The 25,110-nt window shown below is 40.7% G+C and overlaps 2 protein-coding genes across 2 annotated transcripts in view; one reads left to right on the forward strand and one right to left on the reverse strand.

The window, feature by feature from the left end:
• Positions 1-25,110, reverse strand: part of kif26ba (kinesin family member 26Ba) — a 212,748-nt gene that overhangs the window by 43,768 nt on the left and 143,870 nt on the right.
• Positions 22,656-25,110, forward strand: part of LOC125900842 (uncharacterized) — a gene marked incomplete at its 3' end in the record, with an annotated part of 29,813 nt that continues 27,358 nt past the window's right edge. Inside the window, 1 exon segment of the mRNA XM_049596103.1 lies at positions 22,656-23,132.

Raw genomic sequence — 25,110 nt, forward strand, 5'->3', positions numbered from 1 at the left:
GCTCCTTCGGTCTGCATGTCGATAAATTGCTCCCGATGGCTGTTCCATCGGTGTGTGAGTGTGTTAAAGGTTTCAGTGTATGAATGTGTGTGTGAATGGGTGAATGTGACTCATAGTGTAGAAAGCGCTTTGAGTGGTCAGATGACTAAAAAGGTCCATTTACCATTTATTCTGCTTCTGAATGTTATGATATGCCTGGGTCAAAAATATATTTTTCAATTTCAAAAGTGAAACGATAAATATTGCTATTTTATTCACTACAATCATTTACATTTGTTTAAAATGTGTCATTTCCAAAAGCTAAAGAACAACAGCAGCAACAAAATCTTTTGAATAGGCTGCTGAAAATGTCTGGTGCACATACTTTCTTGGTTTTAAAGTCTGGCCCATTTGAATTTGTAATTGAATAGCTCTGCTCTAGACCTTAAACCCTGAAAAGCTTGAGTGTGTATAGAGAATCAAAGGATGGATGGATAATAGTGTGCAAGTATTCAAGTGCCTCTACAAGTCCTGACATTTATCATAGATTGAGAATACACAGGATCCTCTCACACCACTTTACACCTTGCATTAATGTGTGTTTTACGTGACCAGAATGCAGTCCAATAGTGCTTCACCCCATGAAAGTACAGCTGTGAATGTAGTGTACATAAATGCATTGAGGACAGATTGTGATCTGATGGGCCAAACTTCCTCTAAAGGTGGTCAGGGATGCACTATCACCACACTGAACACAAATGTAGATGCAATTGCTTTTCCAGTCAATATAAAACAACTAATTGGAGGGAAATGCATAATAGTGTACGACTGTTCCAAACAAACGAGGCAGCAGCCATTAGCCAGTTAGTAAGAACTGTGGATGGAGTCAAGACACGACCAATGTCAGCTTTCGGTCTGGCCAGATGAAAGGTAGCGAAATTTGGCAATTCATACTGCAACCATGAACCACGAGGAGTGACATTTGGTTGCTTGAGCTGGAGAAGCATATTAATTATTATTTTTATTTTCTAGTACACAAAACAAATAGTGTACATTATTCCAGTGGACAAATAAACTTAAATCCTACCATACATTCCTCCCCTCCTGGTGTCACCCCTAGAACATGAGGGACAAACAGTAATTCAAAACATCTATAATGTGGCTTCATAAAAAGAAAATATAGAGAAAAATAAATTAAAAAAATAACAAGCGAATCCATTAATCCTCAGTATAGATGAAGACTTTTAAGAACATAAAATAATACATTCCAGCTATGCTTCCACTTTACCCTCACTCTTGAGCATCTATAAAAGCAACATACCTTCCCCACTTGTCATTTTCTGCCCTATTCTTATATGACCTGTGACATTATTTAAAGAAATGAAATCTACTTTTGTTTTTTTGTTTTTTACTTTGTAGTTTCTTTAAAGGTCAGGATGTTGTTGACAGACTCAGAGGCGAAGGGCAAAGGGAGAGAGACTTGTGTGTTTATGTGGCTCCTGAGAGGGAAGCAGGAAGAGGAGGAGAGATCTTTTGTCTGTTTGTGCTTGTTAGCGCAGATGAATCATCGTCTGAAGTGTGATTCTGCACTGCGCTTCCAGTTAAACACCGCCATGGGATTACGAATCGCACAATAATCCCAAAACACCCCAAACCCCACTGCACTCACAGAACAAAGGGAGGATGCCTCGGTGTCAGTGAGTTAAACTATGCATTTACTAACAGACCCATCAGCTGTGAACAGGGATTGACAACGAACACAAGTCAGTGACAAGAAAGAACAGTTATGAAAAAATATTAATGTCTATCAAATGCTGGAAAATGTTTGAGCTTGACTTTTTTTTTTCAAGTTCATTGGAATATTAATTAATTAACCTCCACCACATTACTGTGCTGCTAGATAACATCAATAACATAAAGCAATTTTCCACAAAAGAGATAAAAAAAAAACTGGTGCAAATTATTTCCTATAAATTATGTAATTCCCCTGGAGCAAAGAGACAAAGGCAACCAGAACAAGGTCATGATATGCTGAACAAACTCACCTAGAATGATGAGTGCTTTACAAAAGAAAATGAATGCATAGAAGCCTGCTGGGAACTAAAATACAGCCGTGTAAAAAGCACAAAACCAAATAACATTTGAAGGGTTCTTACTAGGTTTCTGGTTACATGCACATTTTCCTTATTTCTCTCTATCTGCTACACACACACACACACACACACACACACACACACACACACCTATTACAGCACATTAACAAGCTTTCCTTTGGTTGCATCATTAAATGACCATAGGCCATTTATGAGAGTTCGTTCAATAAAGCATCTGTGAGTGAGTGTGTCTGAGAGTGTTATTGTCTTTAAGTCTTTCTCAGATGAAGGTAATTGTATATGTCTGTGTAAATTAAAAAGTGTGTCCATAGATGAGAGTGTAAGATAAACTGAGATGCCACCCAAATGTAATACATATGTAACCTTGGTGACCTGGGAAACCCAGGACACTAAGGCTTAATGTCAGGTCAAGAGTTCTATAGCACTTCCCAAACACACACACACACACACACACACACACACACTTAGATTCAGTGCTACGCCTCTCCTGACCCCAATAAAAGAGCCCATCACATCAGTAAGAGCCTGGAGGGAAGGATTTTACCATTGCACGCTTTACAAGGCGTAACTCATAAAGTCTTCCCCCCCCCCGAGAGCCCATTTCCTCCTCATGTCTAAGAGTGTGAAAGGGTTGCCAGTGTGTGTGGTGTGTGTGTGTGTGTGTGTGTGTGTGTGTGTGTGTGTGTGTGTGTGTGTGTGTGTGAGTGTGTTTGAGGTATATAAATGGGGCCATGACGTGATTCCATGTCTGTTTCTCAAAAAAGGTGAAGGTGTTATGTGAAATGCCACGAGTCATACAAACCATCAATCAATCATCTCTCTGGTGATGAACCTCCAAACAACATCAGGGAGACTGATGCATCAGCACAGCTCAGACACCTTTTAAGAGATGTCATTTCTTGTTCTAGCTATGAAAATTGTCTGTAGTCTCTAGAAACAAACATAAGTAGATGAATAAATGTCAACTTTTGATCGTGACGCTCACACTGGAACTTTAGACTGTTGTGTATCTGCATGTGTGATCAAACCCACTCCCACAATTTTCTCTGAAGATCATTGGCCTAGTTCCACTGGTGAATCAATACATGTGGCAAAGTGCTGCAGCCATTATTACCTACGCGCACACATATGCAGGAAGAACATAAAATTAATGGGCTCTTTGTTCTATTAATGAAAAAGAATGACTGTTTTCTGTTTTAGAACAAACTAGTGAGAGAGAAATAGGTCACTAATAAATCTCCAGATACTAACACAACGCTAACAGCGTGCCCACCTCTCTTGATCCCTGATGCCTTCATCCCTCTCTTTTCCTCTGCCCTCTGCTCCCTCTGCCTCCCACTTTCACAGCACCTATAGACCTTTCCTTTTGTCGGTCTCTCTTTATGTATGAGGAGCATCGTATTGCTCGGTAGCACTGTCCACCCACATTCCCACTGCTCCCTCTCCTGCTTCTCTCTTTGTCTCATCTCCCTCCTCTCCCTGTCTCACTTTGGCTTCCTTCCCCTCAGAACAAATGACAAGACAAATCACAGCTTCTTCCTATTATCCATTCTATACTTTCCTCTTCTTTCTCACACTTCATGCTGCATTTCATACTGATGCAAGGTGATGAGCTGCAGAAACAAGAAAACAAGAAACAACAACAAAAAAAAAAAAACGGGGATTAGGAAGAGACAAGTACAGAAGTGAGTTTTTCCCAAGTCTCTGTGTGAATATTTAAGGGGACACTTCAGATGTGTTGTGGTGGGGTTGTATGACGTACTTCAGTCATTGAACAATGTACAGTTGTGGACAGAGGGCAACAGCAAAACATATTTTATCCCCTTTAAAAGGCTCACCTTAAAAAGTCAGTAACAGTTATTGTACAATTGTGTGACTTTGGTGAATCTGAGCTAACCCTTTTAAACGCCAAAGTCACACAATAGCACAAACAAACTAACTGATAGAGGCAGTGGTAGACAGCTTCAGTTCACTGATAGAAATCGGTGTCTAATGGCAGGCTTAAAATAGTGAAAGTATTCTAAATATAGTGTACAAATAGACTGGTAGTGATGTTTTTAGGTGGCTTACACATGTTTTGCTGCTGCCCCAGTCTGTAGCAGTGCAGCACAGTCCTGCCTGCCTCTCAAAACTGGGAGCATGTTGACTGCGTTAAGCCCCGTTTCCACCAAGCAGTACGGTACGGTACAGTTTAGTTCGGTACACAATGTTGTGGATGGTACCAATGGAACCATTCCACACGGCCCACATTTTTGGTCCCCCCTCTGTTGGGGTACCTAGCTCACAGATCTGGTACTAAAAGGTGGAGCTGTGAACACTGCAGTCTGTTGATTGGTCAATAGAGTATGGTCACTCTTGCTCAGGGCTGAGTTGTGGCTGTTTTAGGAGCTTATGTAACCACTGTTCATACCATGGAGAGTTTTACATATATTAGTGAACTGTAACTATACAATGAAAGGATGTTTTATTGGCTCTTGCAGCAACTGGAGTTGGAGAAAAAAATAACTTAATTCACTGGGCGAATGCAAGCGACCTTTAAGTGGAACGTTTACTTGTTATGTTATTCAGTGTACGAGTTGACTGTGTGAATCCATCAACACACCTTAAATTTCAATACGACAACTTTGACCACTACTTTAGTTTTTATTGTCTTTCTTGGATGACATACACTTTAATTAATGAGTAGATCTTAAAGCGTTTAAAAATGTATATTAATCACAACCAGATGATCTGAACTGCATATATTCTATTTCTCACTCTGAGAAAAAAAAAGCATGGTGGAGCGTTGTTCCTGTGGGCTCCGGCAACACTAAACCCCTGCATATGACTGAGGAGGATTAAATTTTATTTAAAAGTATCCCATGGAGAGAGACTCTCACTGCAGCCTGTTTTATTTTGTTCTGAAAATGTCATCGAACCTCATTCTGTTGTTTAGACAGAACAACCACATGAAAGAGTACTGTTTGAAGTGGAAACCTAAGCCGACCTTTGGTCTAGGTACCATATCTGAAGGGTTAATTTTGGCTCCAAAGGTACTATACTGAAAATGTTTGGTGTAAATGGGGCTTTATACAACCTGCTTCAAAAAATCTGAACTATTCCTTTAACTTACTGTTGGTTTGGAGAACAGATGATATATGTATTCTGCTGTAATGTGTGTCTAAGCATGTACCACTGTATCTAACATATACTGTAGATCTGCTGATCATGCCTGGAACAGCTCGGGGGTTCATTACCATGTTAAAGGGTACGTGCTATGACAGATGATGAGGCACAGAGTCATGTTTTTTCACCCTGAGAAATTGACCTGACCCCTAATACACTCTGTTGGATAGAAAGCTTCCTGTTCCTCCACCTTATACACCAACCTCAGGAACAATGACGTCTTTGAGACAAATTTCAGTAAAGGAATTCAGCTAAACAGCAACAAACAAGCCTGGGCTGAGAAAAGATTGCTCGATAGTTCCTCACAGCAGTGCTTCATTATTATTGGCTGGAAAATCAATAAGAGGCCGAGACTGAGCTCTAATTGGTTCCCAAAGACTGCAGAAACACACATTCATACAAACACATATACGGAGAGATAGATACAAATATCATATGGGAATAGCGAGTTTAGGCTTTGGATCAATTCTAATTTTAACTAATTTATTCATTCCAGCTCAGTTCACTGTATCGTCAGTGCTGCGGAGATTTTACAACTCTGAGGTTGTGTGGTTTAACAAGAATGAACCACTGTATTAGCTACATGACTTTTTTTATATTACAAGTTGTGAAATAACAAAGCATTATAATGCTGGATAACATATTGCTTGACAGTCCAAGTTGACTGTGTACACACTAACAAAATTTCAACAAAATGTCACTTGCATATTTGAACTAAAGTGACAAACATTATCAACAGCCTCAATCAGTGTGTAGCTTTAAAGGTCCAGTGTGTAGGATTTAGGGGGATATGTTGGCAGAAATTGAATTTTATATGATAAGTATGTTTTCTCTAGTAAACAGTGACATGAAAATAAGAATCATGATGCATGATGCACCGCCATGTTTCTACAGTAGCCCAGAATAGACAAACCAAACACTGTCTTTAGACAGGGCCATTTGCCTTTCCATGTCAGCCTCCATAGTGAGCAGCCCCTCCTAAACAAGCAGTGTTTATTCAGTGTCTTTACTTCTTTAAATCATCTTTTCCATTTGTTTTGAAGAGAGAGAGACCTCCGCTGATAATTCAGCTCATGATTAAAACTGCCTGAACATCTGGATCTTAAGTTACCAGAGAAAAAAGGTGTGCACACATTTGCAGTTGCTGGCCAAGCGGGCTGTCTGCAACTTGCAAAACAGGGTAAGAGAAATACAGGTTTTTAATGTAAAACTGCTTTTGTCAGTGTTTATACTGGTTTTAATCACCGGGTCTGTTTGTTTTGGAGAGGAAGAGACCTCTGCAAATAATCTGGCTCCCAGTAAAAACCTCATTAACAATAAACACTGAAGAAATTCAAACAAGTTTCAGCAGGTTGACGTCTGCAATCCTCACCACTAGATGCCACTAAATCTCCCTAAATCTTGCACAGAGGACCTTTAAAGGATCAGGCTGCTAATATTTTATGTTACTGTCAATTCTATAAAAAGACCAAAGCCTGATAAAGGTTAACTCTGTTCCACAGACCTCAACAGTTGTCCAAAATTGATGAAAACATACAGTAAATAAGCCATACTTTCACTCTGGGAAATGTGTTCTTCTATTATGATGAACATGGACACTATGTTAGTTTGAGTCAATCCCTCATACCTCCTCACTGACATATAATTATAGATTATAATTTATAATTTATAATTTGCAATTTAAAATAGTCCCAATACAAAGCCACTGTTTACTTCTATTGAAGTCTCATTTGCTAAAATCTCCATATTCAGTAGCTGAGAGCTGAGAGCCACAGACATGGTGTGTCAGAAACTACTGAGAGAGTGACTAACACTTTGTAGATTTTGGTCTTTTCATGGGATTTGTTGACAATAAGAAAATGACAAAGCTAAGACTGAGTCCACACCAGACACTGCTTTTCACACCACTGTGAACAATAGTAGGAAGTATTGTACATAAAGCTAGTGGTACATTATAGTTAATAGGAAGCTGAGTGTCGTTATTGGACAATAAAGTCTCTTATATTTTATTTATATCAACAAGGGGAGGCTAAATAACAAAAGACTCTCTGTATAATGCAACACTGTTCGACAGCACCACAAACTACATCTGCATTTTTACATTGTGTCTCCTCACTCGTTTAATATGGTGAGTGGCAGAAGCATTTCTTGCTATAAATGGATCAGTGAAGAGTGTTTTTGATCGATGAAAGGAATTACATGGCTCACATGTCTATCACCAAATTCAAGTCACATCATTTTAATTTATATAGTCATTAATCTCAGTAATCTCACAGGGCTTTACAGCTCGCGCATTGTGAGCAACGTGCGACTGTTACTCATACATACTGCAAGCAATACATCCACGAATACAGCAGAGAGAGGGAGATGTGGCTGTGTGTGTGTTTGTGTGTGTCATGCTCCAGCCCTGCGAATACTGACAGCATTAATAGCACTTCCAATGGATTCCCGTAACAGACCCGCTCACTCATTTAGATACAAGACACACAGACACTCAGATAGGCATGAAGACAGACGAATGCCCGTGGAAAATGCACTCGCACATGCTCACTCATGACACCGACGCACACAGCTTGTGGCCTGAGAGGGATCGTAGCTGCTATTAAAAATTGATTAGCTGTCATGGTATCATTTTCCCCCAAGGTCAAGTCGCAATCTGTGAGTGTGCATGTGTGTGTGTGTGTGTGTGTGTGCAAAACGCTGGCTGCAGAGATGAAAGAGGTGGAAGAAAAACTCTCACAGTCCTTCATTGTCATTCAGATATGGAGAGGAGCAGAGAGGGCAGGGATAAAGGGATGGCAAGATGGCAAAAGATAAGAGTTATACATACACTAGATAAGAGAGATATGGTGAAGATACTGTAGGTAACAGAGGGGAGAAAGGACTAGAGAGCTCCTCGTATTAGCTTTCATAACATTTTACTAATACTTCTCATCCCTCTTCAGATATGTTAAACTGTATGGAGATCACTTATGACACAAAACCATAGATGAAGTGCAGAAGACAGCTCTGGCAACTTTAGGCGCTTTTCCATCCAAATGTAATGCAAATTTGAACTGAATTTTCTGAAAATCAGCAAATGCAAATTTATGGACTTTTCCATCCACCTCTGTTAAGTGAATATTAGAAGTTTGTTCATAGAGTAGGTAGCTCTAATTCTCCAGACATTATACCACAGCAGAAGAAGAAGATTGAGTGATTGAGATCCTGTCTTCACGTGTTCAGATATTTTTGTAAACTGATATTTTCCTCTACATACATTAAAACGGACGACGTGTTTTCACTGACCCCTACTGTACAAAAATGAAGCCAAAATACCCTGGATATGGCCTATACCATCTTGCGCTGGTGATGCCATATGGAGCCAGAGTGTACACAGTAGCAATCTCTACAGGGATCGAGTCTCTGCTGATACACCTGCCTAACCAGTCACGAGCAGCGCCAAAGATAGCAAGCATAACGATTGGCACACAGCTGTTAATCACGACATCAAACTTTTTTTTTTTTTTTTTTTTTTTACCACCAAATTACTAGTTATAACCAAACATATCAAGAAATTAACACTCATACACATATCAGGGTGATGAAAACTGCCAAAAATGACGGAAACAATTTTTGCGAATATTTCATTTGATGTGTACTTGGAGTTTTTAGTTTGGCCCATGTCCCACGAACATGGAGGCGGCGGGTTTATGACCTGTACTGCAGCCAGCCACCAGGGGGTAATCAAAATGTTTTGGCTTCACTTTTTGGGAGTTGTCATGTCGTCCATCTTCATGTACAGTCTACAGTGAAAATGTGAAATTGAGCATTTGGGAAACTATGTAGTCTCTCAGTTTGTGCATGCCCAATTATTGCTCCGTGTAATGAGCTAAGCTTACGCGTAAAACAACATCAACAATGGCAGACTGCGGTTTGCTAATGTTTTGTTTGCATTGCTTGGTCTAATGACTAATGACTTTAGACTTAAACTCTGTATTGCTGCAGCAGTCAAACCTCAAACAAAGGAAAACAATGTTGGTAATAACAACAACATGACTGTACTAGATTTCATGACAATAAAGTCAGTAGTTGCTGAGATATTGGTTTTGAGATTGAGATTCAGTCTGAATCAAAGTGGTGGACAGTCAGACGGACAGTCTGACACTGCCATCTGGGCCGTATTCTTCCTGTAAAGTTAAATGACAGTCAGTACATGCAATTTAGGCGGGAAATAAGACTCCTAACTCCATAATTTAGCAGTCATACATACATACATTAGTCTATCTCAACTGCTGCTAAATGACAGCTCACTGATTCAGTCTGCAAACTTTAATGAAGCTCATAGTTGATAAAGGTGCATAGGAAGTCGTAAGAAAATAAGATATCCATCTCAATTACAGAAGAACATTGGTTTTATTCAATTGCTGACATCCTCAGTATTTTTCATATCTTTGGTTTTGATCTGGCAGATTCAAAAAAGTGGCATCTGGTCTCTAATGTATTTCAGTGTAACTCCGTAGTTGGCTTTCTAAGTGATAATGCATACACAGCTTAATTTCCTTGACTGATACAAATCTCCCCCAGCAGTCAGGGGTCTGAATGGAAGGCTCCCAGCTGGCTGATTTGATTAAAGTGAAACGGAGCTTACCAACAACATGTAGAGAAGCACCGCGTATAGAAATAACAGAGGGGAGTTTGAGATACAGACGCCAGTCAGAGAGGTCCACTGAGGGATTCTATTTAATTTGACATCCCTGGATAGAAAAGGCTAAACGCTCTCTCTCTCTCTCTCTCTCTCTCTCTCTCTCTCTCTCTCTCTATAACACACACACACACACACACACACACACACACACACACACACACACAGCAGTACATCTGACCTGTGCAGGTTGATTTCCCCTGGCTTTAAATGTGATGTCTCAATCTGTTTTCTGCCATATTAACATCGGGGAGAACACAAACCCCCCATTTCTCTCGCAGACAAGCCCATGTATTCTGTAGGATGTATCGTACACACTTCCACCAGGGGCTTTGCTGCTTCCTTGACATCCTTCATTGTACACTATAATCCTGCGAATTTGTGAGAGCATGCAAGCCCATGTGCATGTGTGTGAGCGTGAATGTGTGCAAATGCCATTTCAGCAGGGAGCCGACCCCCACTGCAGGTGACTTTTACTGGAGAAATGTCACCACAGCCATTTTCTCCCCATATGTTTGTGTGTGTGTGTGTGTGTGTGTGTGTGTGTGTGTGTGTGTGTGTGTGTGTGTGTGTGTGTGTGTGTGTGTGTGTGTGTGTGGTTGATTAACTCTTGGCAAGCTTCGATTGATTTCACAGGAGAGGCTTGTTATGTTCCAAATACCAGAATATTTTCCTGCCTTGGTACCGTATCCTATCCTTCTTTTATTCCCCGTTTATTTCCAAACCTCAGCAAACATGTCAGAAACACTGGATAAACAGGGAATCTAAAAATTAGCTTTTAAAATTTGAGAAGATAAAGCCAGGAGACGGTTAGCTTAGCTTAGCCTAGCATGAAGACTGGAATCTGCTATCCCAGCTCTGTCCAAAGGCAACAAAATCCCCAGATTCACTTAGTTTACACATCATATCTTGTTTGTTTAATCTGCACACAGACTGTAGTGTAAAAAAAAAAAAACAAGTTGCCGTTTGATGAGGCTTATGTTCCAGAGTATTTATTGACCGGGAGATTAGCTAGTTGCTGCCCCCTCTCAAGTCATGTCAAGAAAGCAAATAAGCGCATTTCCCAAAAAATAAAGCTGCTCCTTTAACAATGGCTTAAAGACACATAGCTACAATGTGTCATTTAGATTTTTCTTCTCCGTTTGTCACAGTTGATTCAGGATGGGCAGGCTGCCAGCAAGGCAACAGGAAGACAAATTCGGGATGTAGCAAAACGTCTGGACACCTTCATCAAAGGTCCACATATCACAGATCACACCAGAATGATTACTGTGAGATGTCCACATGACTGTGAAAAGGGGGCTGTCCTGACAGTTGTAATTAAACAGTCGTAGCAGCAGGCATTTGTACACAGCGCGCTGGGCCAGACAAGCTAATCACTTCTATCACAAGATCACAGATCATAGAGGAATGAAACAGAAGTCAAACCGAGAGACACACGCAGACTGTGTGAAGAGGATTCGTGTGTATGTGGTTTATAATGTACACTGTATATGGGGTTTTAGTGTAGGAGCATATAATGTCAGTATAATTTGGCTGTTATATGTGTGAGTGAGCTTGTAAATATGTGAGTGTGAATCTGTCTCCCTGACAACAGTGGGGACATCTGTCACCTCCATATGGAGAGAAACGGAGATAGAGGCTCAAAGGAGGGACGAAACAAAAAAACTACACCTAAAATACTCAGTTGCACAAAGAGACAAATAAAATATGAAATTTGAAGACTAGTAGAAAATGCTTATGCATGTGAAGGCATTTCTACTACATGGCTATATCATGACTGCTTTATCTTTGCAGCTTTAACAGTTTATCAGTTGTTAAAAAGTAACTTATTTTCAATATTTGTTGTTATCTGAAGGCAGCAGTTCTCATGCTTTGTATATTTTCCTACAAGTCGAATGCACCAAAATTTGTACATTTGCTTCATAACCATGAGCCAGTATTTATGTATAACCCACAAATTTGGGATGGGTGAGATCACGTGACCAATGTGTTGACAGGGGTAAAGAAGGAAGTGGTCCCATAAGGATGGAGGTTGGGATGGTGGATGGATCACAAAACATAGGACCTTCCCCAGGAGACCAGTGTTTGGACCAGATTGAGCTTTGAGTCATTTTAAAGAACACTGTCACCATGTTTCTTTAACATGCCTAAACTTAACCTCTGTAACTTGAAGTACTTAACGTGAAGTGGAAACTTTACGTTAAGTACATAACATCATTTGTGGGGCGTTAATTCGTAGGCTATCATATGAACAGTTGTATGAGGATATGTTGCCTACAGAAAATACGAAACAAGTAGCAAGATCATGAGACAGACGTAAATCACAACAATGGTGCTCTGTGGAATTTAGATTAAAAGCCAGTTAATTAATGTCAAGTATTTACAGTATATATTGCTGGGCAGCTTGTGAATTACCCCTTCAGGATCAATACATTCTCACTATCATAATAATATCATGACTTATTTGTTGATTATATATTTTATTCTGGGTGAAACGGTGGTGTAGCGGTTAGCACTGTCGCCTCACAGCAAGAGGGTTCCTGGTTCAATCCCAGGAGGGAGCCCTTCTGTGCGGAGTTTGCATGTTCTCCCCGTGTCAGTGTGGGTTTGCTCTGGGTACTCTGGCTTCCTCCCACAGTCCAAAGACATGCAGGTTGGGTATAGGTAAATCGGTGACTCTATGACCTGTCCAGGGTGTACCCCACCTCTTGCCCAGTGTCAGCTGGGATAGGCTCCAGCCCCCCCGTGTCCCTCAAGAGGATAAGTGGTTACGAAAATGGATGGACGGATATTTTATACTTAATCATAACCTTGAAAGTAACTAAATTATCAAATAAAAGTAGTAAGGATAATATTTCCCTCTGACTTGCAGAGGAGTAGACATATGAAGTAGCAGAAAGTGGTAATAATCAGATATGATACAAGTACCTCAAAACTGTACTTAGGGACATTACTTGTGTAAATGTACTTAGTTACTTTCCACCACTTGTTTAAGTGGGGGAACACCCTGGTGGCTGAGTGGTTACAGCACGTAGCACATCGGTGCATGTCATGCTCCTCTTTCCTCTCATTTCTGTCCACATCTTCACTCTCGGCTGTCCAACATTATTGTTACACATACATACTAGTACACACAGACAAACAGATAGAGGAGAGCTAATGGCACAATATTCACAGCTTGTTGTAATGTACTCTTACAGTTTATATTTGAACTCAAATGGACACCAAAACGCAACAGGACATGTGTGCGGTCCCTCTCTGTGTCTGTAATGGATATGGCTGTTTGATGTCTGTTTGGTTTTGTCCTCCATAGTCATTCTTGTGAGGACACACACACACACACACACACACACACAGAATCAGTGAGCCTCTCACTCAAACTGTGGAGGAGGGGGCACTAAAAACTCATTACATGGACGATCAATATTGCACACACTTGAGAAGCATGAAACACCCCCACACCCCCAACACACATGTTTCATCAACCGCTGGCAACGGTGACAGATGACTTTTGTCAGCCTGAGATGTGTTACCGTGGTAACCATTAGGCTACATTCCGGTATGGTAGAGCAGAGGTGACACACACATGCCAGTAGGACACATTTAGATAAACTGGTCAAGGTCATGATAAAACACCACAGTTCAATATTTCAGAACTTTTCAGTGCATAAAACCAAATCACAAAATGATGTCACTATCACGTATAGATATTTTGAAATAAAATTATTGATGAAATTCAACGCTTTTTTGTCATAGCACCAGCGCCTCCATAGATACTCCACAAAATGGACCTATATTGTAATAAGACATACTCAAAATTATAGTATTTTGAGGGAAATCATCGTACATCCGTCATAGCTAAAATAACAATCCTACTGTGCGCTACAGGCAAATATAGTCACTCTAGTGTTTACTTTTTTGGTTTACATTTTTTCCATTTTCCTTGCTTCTGTTTTGAATCTCATTCTCGCTCGACTTCCTGACGGGTCCTCCTAGCGCCTCGTGAGGCCGGTACAGCTGACCATTCATCCAATAGTGCTCATTGTTGAGAGACAAACGTCACCCGTATCTCACGCCAAGCAATGTGCGATTGGCTGGAAACATGTCACATGGGAACAGATGCCTTCAGGGCTCACAAAAAAAACTCTGGCATACTGATTACAACCACACGTTCATGAAATGGTCAAATTATCGTACATTTGGCCTTTTTTGGGATTATTGATCGTACATCGCACAGAGGGCCAAATTATTGTACAAATATAATAATTATTGTACACCTGGCAACGTTGATACACTAATGCCAATACTAATACCACTGATAAAACTAATCACTTAAAAAACAGAAACTTTTTTACTGACTGACACAGATTTGGCTAGGTAATGAAATAAATAAAACGCTTAACTTGCTGTGGCTTCAAATGATACGTTACAGGTACGTCTTCAGACGTGTTAGAATCAAGCCAAGGAAGATGAGCTGACATCTATCATAACAAACTTTATAACATACAAAATGTGTCTGACAGTCTTAACTGAGATGAGATGTTTGCTGAATGGTTGAAAAAGATATGATTCAAGTGATCTACCCAAGTAACTCCAAGCCAGTCGAAAAACAACAATTCAGGCACTTCACTGACTGCCCAAAATATTTCAATATAATATTTCAGGTTTTGCCCTTATGTTAAAAAAGACAATATTCCTACTAATACTCCCATTTACATACAGCAGTGCATTCACTAATTAACGTCCCCCAACATGTTGTATATCATATCAAAATATGGAAAAGTGGAAGGGTTGGAACAGCTTCTCATTTCACTTCTTTTTCATCAAGACAGACATGTTTTCCACTGGTGGCGGACTTGTTCAACCATGCAAATGACAGCCTCCCTCTTCCATTCCTTGGGTCACCTTCTTGAAAAGGTCAGCATTGCAATATTCCCGCATATTTAAAAACCTGTTGATATCCAAGTCTTCCATAATGTTTCTAAGCAGGTATGTTTCCCCTTTCACAAATGGAGGCTTTTCTTATGGGCATGCATCATACCCCAACGTTTGTGTACAAAGCACAGAGCTGACAGTAGACAGGAAAGAGGCCTGTGGACCCCATCCACGAGCCACATATTCCAAATGTCCAAAATATGTTCCGAAATCCTGATAATAACGGCATAACCTGCATGTCTTAATCAGAAAATGCTACATTCAAAAGAAGGCCTAATTCAGAATATCCAAATGGAATATGCTGTTTACATGACCCATATCAAATTGAGAGTGTTGTCATACTCTGAATAATAGTGGAATATTTGTGCACATGTAAATGTGCGTGTCAGGCACCTTAGCCGGGCATCCAACATTAGTGGCAACACAATCAACACACAACTGTCAGTCTACTTGTGATATAAAATACACTAAATCATGCCAGCTACCAAAGACTACAAAAAAAACAGCACATACATACTCCACTTTATGAAAAAGTGACACATAAGTGTATTTTGGAAAGTCTTTGTTACTTCTCTGCTTGAATTTAAAAGAAATACTAACTAGAAGTTTTAAGAAAGACATATAGGATTTGCGTCCAACACTACAGCCAAATAAAAGGGGTTTTTCATTTACCTTTCCGAGCCCAGGGGTATCTTTGATTTTGTTTGCTGCACGGAGCAGGCAGGGCGGGGCTGGGGGAGGGGCCATCAACAGGGCTGAGCTGAAATTGGTGGGGAACAGAGGGGGGTCACATGACGGTGACGATGATGTCACTGGGGCCGTGACTGCAGCGGTCTTCTGCTTCTTCTTCTTGGACGCTAAGTTCAACTTTTGTGCAGCTCTGAGAGAGGAAAGCAGAGACAAAGAGGAAAGGAGAGAAGCCAGTCCATCAGTCTGTTTTAATCTGTTAAAACTATACACTCCACTCTAAAACTGTAAAAACAACATCATAAACACGAAGTAGTTTAAATAGAGAGATAAAAGGAGATGACGAAGGACATTAAGTTGGTACGTTTGCATGCACACATGGGTCTATAATTAAATGCAGTTTGCCACAGTACAACCATGGCAAATATGCTAATTGCAGAATAGAGCTCAATTACACATCCTTCATATACACACACAGACATACATGCACACACTGGTGTTTACATAATAGCAACATCTGGATGGGGAGTGGTTCATTTGCTTCCTCACTGCTCAGTTCCCTGCTGCAGCATTCAGCTCAAAAGGAGCCACCAGAAATTATATTTTTATATAATCCCTCTATTCTGCACTCAGCTTCTCCTTATTCGCTCCCTCCTTTTAACTTCAACTTCTAAGCCTCACTTCTTCCTCCTCCTTTTCTCCTCACTATCTCATTTCTTGCTTCAACACAGCAGGTTCTTCCTGTCTCCTCTCTCAGCACATCGGTACTTCACACCATCTTTGGTGTCAAAGTTTTTCTCCTCCCTTTTCTAACTCTCTGTCTCTCCCAGCAGAAACACCATGTAACAGACTGCATTTTAATCTATATTAAAGGAATTTATATTGAAGGCGAGACAGTTAATACTAAGCACTAGTGGTGGAAAGAAACATTTACTCAAGTATTGTACTTAAAGGGATACTTTGCTGATTTTCAAGCAGCCTTGAATCATAAGTATGTGGGTAGTATGTGTAAATGATCTGTGGTAAACTTCCCTCCATCATACGAGCACCCAGATCTCCCTGCACATCTCTCAGCTCAAGATTTCGCTGGATCTTGGGCTGTTGCTCAAACTACAGATTGTATTTTCGCATTTCCATGTGCCCGCCAGCACAGACACTAAGAGTACAGAAGCAGATCCAGAAAGAAACCTGCACCTCCCTCTCTGTCTCTCAAACTCAGACTTAACACTAAAACTAGGCAGTGCGGATCAAATATACACCAAGATTCTGTTATTTTATTGCCTGTTTCTCTTCAGAAACATATTTTAGTGCGCTGTTTGGCTGTAATATGAGAGTTTGTGAACAAGAGGTTGGTGCCATACTGTTTCGTGTATTGTGAAAACATAGGCTGAAAATACTGAGATCAAAAGGAAAAGCTAAGCCATGCTTATCAAATATAAGATTAAGTCACTGCATTGCCTTTTTTCTCATTTAAAATGTTTTCAGACTGTTTGTTACTAGCTGGCCACATTGCTTCCTTTGGAAAAAACGGCCAAACTGCATTATGTCACCAACCAGCAGGAGCATTTATTGGCCCAGTGCAGTGCATTACGTTCTGGTAGCTGTTGATTTTCTACCTCTTGCCACAGCCCTCTTCTCTGTTTTCTCTGGTCATGTAGCACCAATTTAAAAAGTATTTGGGTTGTCTACTGCATAGTCACCCTAGTTGAAGAAATACTTCTTTCGGGATAATGTTGTGATACTTGTACTTTACCTGAGTATTTCCATTTAATGTTACTTCATACATCCATTTGACGGCAGTTAAGTTGGAAATAATGTCTGTTTTACTCCACTAATCTGACAATCATAATTACTGTTAAGGGGGTGCCTACCAGCACACCCAGTAAGAGCAGGCACCCCATGTACAAGGGCTGTATCCTTGCTACAGCAGCCGTGGGCTTGATTCCAACCCATGGCCTTTTGCTGAATGTCATCCCTCTTTCTTTTTCCCCTTCATGCCATATCTGTCCTTTTAAATAAAGGCAAAAAGCCCCAAAATATCTTTAAAATAATTACTTAATAATTTTAAGTTCAAGAGTTTACTTGCAAAAGTTTATGACAAAAAAAACATATATATTTCCCATCTAAACTTTGTACTTGTTTTTAATTATTGTTGGAAGCACAGGGAGGTAAAATTCTCCAATATCTCACCAAAAAAGCAAAAGATCAAAAGATTAGAGAAAAGTAAAAAAAGATTTGTGTATCAGATTTTTTCCATCCTCCATTAATCATCCCACGACCTCTCACACTCATCCTGTGACCCTTTGAGGGGCCTGACCCCTATGTTTGGAACCAATGGTCTAAACTAGCAAACTGTATATAAAGTAGTTAAAACTCGCTCCATCCTTTAACAGCTACTAGAGTAAAATGCTACTTAAGCGTTGATGCACTAATGCGACACTTTAGGCACATTTAATTGATAAAACTTCTGTAGTTTTCCTTAAGTCAAATTTCCAATGCGTGACCTATTTTTTTTGCACTGGGGTATTGGTACGTTTACTCAATCTGAGTACTTCCAACACTATCAAACACTACAGTCATCTCCCAGTGTGCCTTTCTCATATATAATATATAGATGGATAGGTAACTATGCATTCTTTTCATTTTGATAAAAGCATCAGTATAATACACAGTAACCCTGGCTGTGCAGAAAGACGGAGAACGCTTAGGAGAAAATGATCTGCGGGAAACCCAAGGACAGTTCATCTGCAGGTAGTAATTCACTTAACATGATGTATTCTCAATAATAAAAGACATATTCATACGTGTTGATATGTACTTTTCTGCTTTCTATGAAGCCCCGATTCAACCAGGCAAATTTTCTGACAAACTGAGTGACACACTGCAGCAGTATTAGCGATATGATGAAATAAAAGAGCTCTAAAACTGCTCTGGCAGGGATTCCTGCTCTGTTCTGCTTTAATCTATCTTCTCATATATTTCTATGATTATAAAAAGAGCAAGAGAGAGAGGGAGAAGACCTTGTGCCCTGACACACTCTCTGTCAAAGAGCCATATTCTCACACCATTGGCTTTCAATTAACTGCAGCAGGTTACAGAAATGAGAGTCAGCGAGAGGGGGAGAGAGGGAGAGAGATAGAGGAGAGGGAGGGACAGTGAGAGAGGAGGGAGGGGAGGGGAAGAGGGATGTGGATTCAGTGACCCGCAGAACGACGAAGCGTTTCACCATTTGACTAGCTCTCCCAGGAGATTTGTGTGTGAATCTGTATGTGTGGGTGTGTGCTTGTGCCTGCGAACATGTGTGTGTGAGTGCATATACTGTATGAAACAAAGCTCCACAAGGAGACAACTAATTGGTTTTTCTATTGTGAGCAAGCTGCGTTTATATATTGCAGCGAACGCGATCAAAAGCAATTACGGGTTTTCTTATTGTATCACTTGGATGCTCCAAACCTAAAATGAAGCATGAGATACATGTGCAGTAGATTATATAAAACACATGCTCAGGTGTAAGGATTTACTGTATTTTAAAAATAATAATAGTCCAAACTGTGGCTTAATTTTTATTATAATCAGGCTCAAGAGGGATTTGACTTCTGTGCAACAATGGAAACAACAGGCTGATGCGGCTGCGGCAGTGCTGATGCTTGCAGGACGAGACAAGACTGTGATGGATTCATGCACAGATACTCTGCTGCCGGAGATTCCCACTTGCTCTCTGGGCACACATGTATTAGCTTTGTTTGTTTGTTTCTTTATGCTTTTGTAATACATCCCTTAAATCCATCAGCCACATCAATTTTGTAACATGCATCCATTGATATACGCTAGCTATAACCCTCTTATTATGTTCTCTCACCCTGACTGGTTTAATCTATGGCACAATTCAAGCATGGCAGACACACACACGCCACCTAATTGGTAGCGTTTAATGACAAGTGGCCAGGGATTTGGCCGAGTGGATCTATTTCAATCGAACCCCAAAGTGAAGGGCGCTTGTTTTCTATCCATCCACTCCATCTCTCTATCCATCAGCTCTTCCTCTGTCACCCCCCATCCTTTAATTTGCCCCTCCCCTTCCTCCATTACCTTCATTCTCAATCCTCGCTCCACAAGCACCCCCGTCTCTGCCCCTCTATGTTATCCCTCCCCACTCATTATTTTTATTCTTTCATCCTTTGCCTTCTCCTCTGCCCATCCATCCACCCATCCATTCAGCCTTCCTTACATGTATTGATCCCTTCATCCGTCCTTGCCTCTCTGCCCCTCGATCCCTTCATGTGTCTCTCTCTTGTTAGAAAGCACCACAGGTCACACACATTGTCTGGCTACTAACACACTATCGCTTTGTTTTCATCTTCCTTCCACACAACTGCAAACACTTTGACTTGACACTTACATACAAAGACTCACTTAAAATGTACACACACACACACACACACAGCTGATTTATGACCGGTGTCTCTGGGCTGTGTTGTTGGCTCAGCAGCTAATTACATTCTATTTAACAGGACGTCAGTGGGGGCAGATATAGGCAGAGGCAGAGACAGAGAGCGATGGTGTGTGTGTGAGTGTACATGTGTGTCATGGAGGGTCAGCAAAACTAGCATGGACAGAGGACTGGCTTTACTGACATTATCTATTGACATGTACATATAGCCTTCAATTTACACATCCCCAGCTTCCTAATAAGACACCATCTTACATGCCATACTGTAACAAAAGCCTGAGCACTGAAGTGTTAATGCATTGCTGTGCTTGACATGGAGTTATGATGGCTTAACACACATAACACACATTGGTCTGTGCGACTGTAGATAACATAGCTGGCCACTAATCTCTCTGATCCATGTGAAAACAGTGTTTCATTGCTGCTGCATGCCCTACACCCTCAGTCTGATGTGCTAAACTATTTCAAACAAAACTAATTAATATTTTCAGAAAGAAATGTTTGTGAACTGTCAGTATCTCAAAAATGTTGAATGGATAAAATGGTTAAACCCCTTCTTACTGCCCTCCCCTTTGACATTAAAGGTCCAATGTGTAAGATTGAGGGGGACTTAGTGGTAGGCAGAGGTAAGGATTGCAGATTGCAACCAGCTGAAACTTCTCCTGGTTAGAATTCCATCAGTGTTTATTGTTCAGGGGGTCTTAACCGGAAGCGGAGGTCTTTCCTTTCCAAAACAAATGCACCACGTGATTAAAACCGGTAAAAACACAGAATAAAGCTGTTTCACATTACCAAAAAAATCTGTATTTTTCCACCGCTTTGTCACGGGCAGGCGGCTTACTATCGAGGCCAACATGAAAACATATATGGCCCCATCTAGAGCCACTGGTGTGTCCTTTCAGGGCTACTGTAGAAACAATGCGTGCAACGAGACCCACTCCCTATGTAGATATAAACAGCTCATTCAAAGGCAATGAAAACACAATGATTCTTATTTTCAGGTGATTATACACCAAAGAAAACATACGTATTATATTGTATTCCATTTCTGCCAATACATCCCTGAAATCCAACACACTGGACCTTTAAATGACAGTTAAGAGATTAAAAAAACAGCACGACCACTTAAAGATCTAATGGGCTTCTTCTTCACTGTCAAAACACTTTCAATTGCTGTTAAATGACACATGAGCAAAAACAACAACAACAAATATGGTTGTGATGTGATCAGGCAGGTGATATTTAAATCATCAATCAACCATTATGAGTTGTGCCTAATGGTCAATTAACATTTGATGGAAGGAAGAGAGGGGCAGGAGGAGATAAACAGAGGCAGAGAAAGAGATAGTATTCACCTGTCTCACAGCTATCCTCCACCCAAAATAACAACGCCTTCACAATTCACCAATTCACTTGGGACCTATTCATTTACTCTGCTACCTCCAGCAACACACCCACACACACACACACACACACACACACACACACACACAGCCAAATCCCCAAAGATCCAATCCTCGGAGCATACAGTAAAAAAAATTCCTTCACTGATAGAAACTCCCTTCCCCCCGTGAGGAAGCGCACACACACACACACACACACACACACACACACACACACATAGGCATGTATAGCATGTCTCTATCCTCTAGCCCAGTGTCCCCAGAGGGCCACTGCAGCACAGGGAACACGGAGCGCTACCGTGTGAGTGTGACATATTCACAGACATATCGGTACTAATATAGATAGATAATATAGAAGATATTACTCTCATGCACATTAGCAGAGGTAAAGAAAAGGTCAATGTAGAGATGGAGAAATTGGCGGAAAAAAAAGACATGAGGGGAAGAACAAAAGCGAGAAGGAGAGGAGTGGAAGAAAGTAGAGAGCAAAAGAGAAAGCAATTACATGCAGACGAGAGAGAAGGGATAGAAAGAGGAGGATGTGGAGGAAAAGACGGATCAGGTGAGAGGAGATGTGGTGGACACAGGGATTTTGCTGTGTGCAGACAGTGAGCGAGAGGGAGATTGTGTGTGTGTGTCTGTGTGTGTGTGTGTGTGTGTGTGTGTGTGTGTGTGTGTGTAGGTGTGCGTAATAAGAACGTCTGTATGCAGTCCACGTCTGAGAGTAAAGACCAAGACAGCCATGGGATTTACCAGCGCTGCATGGCTGGCTGCATCCAGCGACCATAAACACACATACAAATATACACACACACACACACATTACCAGAGTCAAATATTACAGGTGACTGAGTGTACATTGTTGCCATTTGCCAATTAAATTGAAATCCGACTACACACACACACAAATTGATTGGAATCACAGACAAACTGCGTGTGTGTATGTGAAGTTTTGAAAAGCAAATAAAACAAACACTGACACTCTAATTTCAAAAGGAAATTACATTTCTCTCACAGCGTTAAAGATCTAGAGAAATTATACAGGCTGAAACTGGAGAAACAGACTAACAGTCACACACACCCACACATACACATCCACAGACAGTGACACCTGCACCATTAAACAAACCCTGTCCTTTCACTTAGGAGGTTAATGCTCATAAATCGGCCCAAAGACAGCTGGCTGTATGTTTGGAATGTCAACCAGATGTGTCTGTGTGTGTGTGTGTGTGTGTGTGTGTGTGTGTGTGTGTGTTGGTTTCTCCGGATTGTGAGGACTTTTTATCGGTTTACATACCAGCATTATCAGGACACCACAGTATTATGAGGACAGTTCCAGTGTCCCCATAATTCAAACACTGTAGCAGCACTCAGGAGGCTGCCATTTAGCTGCTCCCGCTTTTTCTTGAAGTGTCCCCATAAGTCCATAAATCTGACATTTTTTGTGTGTGTGTGTCTCGCCAATTACGCGCCAAATCAATGCCAGCTTTACACAAAATCCCGCCACTCACACACAAAATGAGCGCAGTTCATTGGCTGAACACCCCTGGTCAGTGATTGGCTGCAGCCGATGTCAATCAGGCAGATCTGATCTGTGATTGGCTGCAGCCGATGTCAATCAGCAGATGTCCGCTCAGTACCGGAAATCTATGGCTGACGGTGAAACAGGCTTCATAAACAGGCATTTTGGACCGAAACCAACAAATGAGCAGGTAAGACTAACACTGTTTGATATTTTACTTTAAAAAATAGTGGTGCAATGTATCACGCACGCGAACGGCAAAGCAAAATGAGCTGCAAAGAGCCGAAGAAGAACGCCTTTTATTATTAGCGTTAGCTGCCAGCCGTTAGCTCATAGATAACGTAACACATAGATATATAAACGTAACGGACTACTAATGTGGCTATCGGCTAATTGATAACAGTTAAGCGGCTAACGTAGACGCTGCGTCACCGACTCGCCGGCCAGGTACACGTTTATTATAATAGTGGGCCCCAACGAGCATAGTGCGTCCGAATTCACACCTGTTCTTCTCTATTGATTTTCTCCGTGACCCTTCATTATAGTGAGAAGCCACGCATATCACGTGAAACAGCAGAACTGTAGCTTTCCGACAAGACCAAGTACTTGTCGGTAGACCAATGTTTTCACAGCGAAATAAATTGATAAAGTTACACTAAAATTATGTATAACAGAGCTTTCATACAGCTCTGCACACACATTACTCTTGGATGGATTACTCGCGAACGCAGGGTCGCACAGAAATGCCACGCATATCACATGAAAGCGCAGGAGCAGAGCTTTCCAGGGACACCACACACATCATTGTGCTGTCATCCCATCACGCTATAAATCCAGATCAAGTGTCTACAAAATAAAAACCTGACGAATTTCTTTACAATCCATTATACAGATCTTGTTATCAGTCACTTCATACAGTGAGGAATATCGTATCTTACCACGTCTTAGGCTTGCGTGTGTTTCTCCCTGTCTATCCACATTTGTAGTCCGGCTTTCAAGATGCAAATATCTCCATATTGTCCAGTTGACACTCCATCAAACTTTGTATGGCAAGACCAGCCACTTCACCTTTGCGCAGCCAGACAACTGTAGCCTAATTATGCATGCTGACAGGGCCGTAGTCACCATATACATTGAGGGGGACATGTGTGTCCCCCAATGCCCAAAATGCCCCCCCAATATATAACTGAAACTGAGAAACAATGGCAAACTTCGGTGTCTGGAAACAAAGTGGCAAATATTATCTTGGAGGACATCATTGCACTTGGCTGACTATTTTTCTATGATCTTAGATGTAAATATTGCATGTTTCTTTCAGATAAAACACATTTTTGACTTGTGAATGAGTCAATGGAATTTCTTGCAATAATGAAAAATACTGGCAATCATGTCTGCCTGGCACAAACCACATGTTTTGGACAGCTGTGAAGTGACAGAATGTCCCACCATCATGGTTCTTATATTGCCAGATTCTAGAGAGTCTCCCTTCTTCATATATGGCAGAATATGTCATTTTCCAACTTTCTATGGTGATACACATGTAAAAATTTAAGAATTTAGTAACACAGATTTGTTTTTTCATTGATATAAAAATTAATATAAAATACAGGCACATAGAAGGACATGAAATGATGGCAAATCTGGATAGCCCAAAAAGAAGATATAGCATTTGTATGTAGCCTTTATAATGACTGTGATATGAGCTTAAAAGTAAAGGCAGTAAAAATACCCCCAAAACCCCTAGGGCCCATAGGGTTAATATCATTTAATACTTCAAAAGAACGCTTTATTATTAGCGTTAGCTACTAGCCGTTAGCTCATCGATAACGTAACAGATAGATATATAAACGTAACGGACTACAAATGTGGCTATCGGCTAATTGATAATAGTTAAATGCCTAACGTAGACGTGCGTCACCGACTCGCCAGCCAGGTAAACGTTTATTATAACAGTTTAATACCGTTTAATACTTCAAAATGGGAGCTTTGTCTTGTCAACAACGGCAGCACCACTCGCCATGTCTGGGTGGAGATATTTTGCATTTAAGGCAGATGAAAGTGGAGTTATGTAAGATTATGTGTAAAAATAAATACACAGTAAACCTTGATATGATCCAAACTGAGTTTTGTGATCCCTTGCACCCTGTTGAATATTGACACAGAATATC

This window comes from Epinephelus fuscoguttatus, linkage group LG2 (genome assembly GCF_011397635.1).
Source record: "Epinephelus fuscoguttatus linkage group LG2, E.fuscoguttatus.final_Chr_v1".
Classification (NCBI taxonomy): domain Eukaryota; kingdom Metazoa; phylum Chordata; class Actinopteri; order Perciformes; family Serranidae; genus Epinephelus; species Epinephelus fuscoguttatus.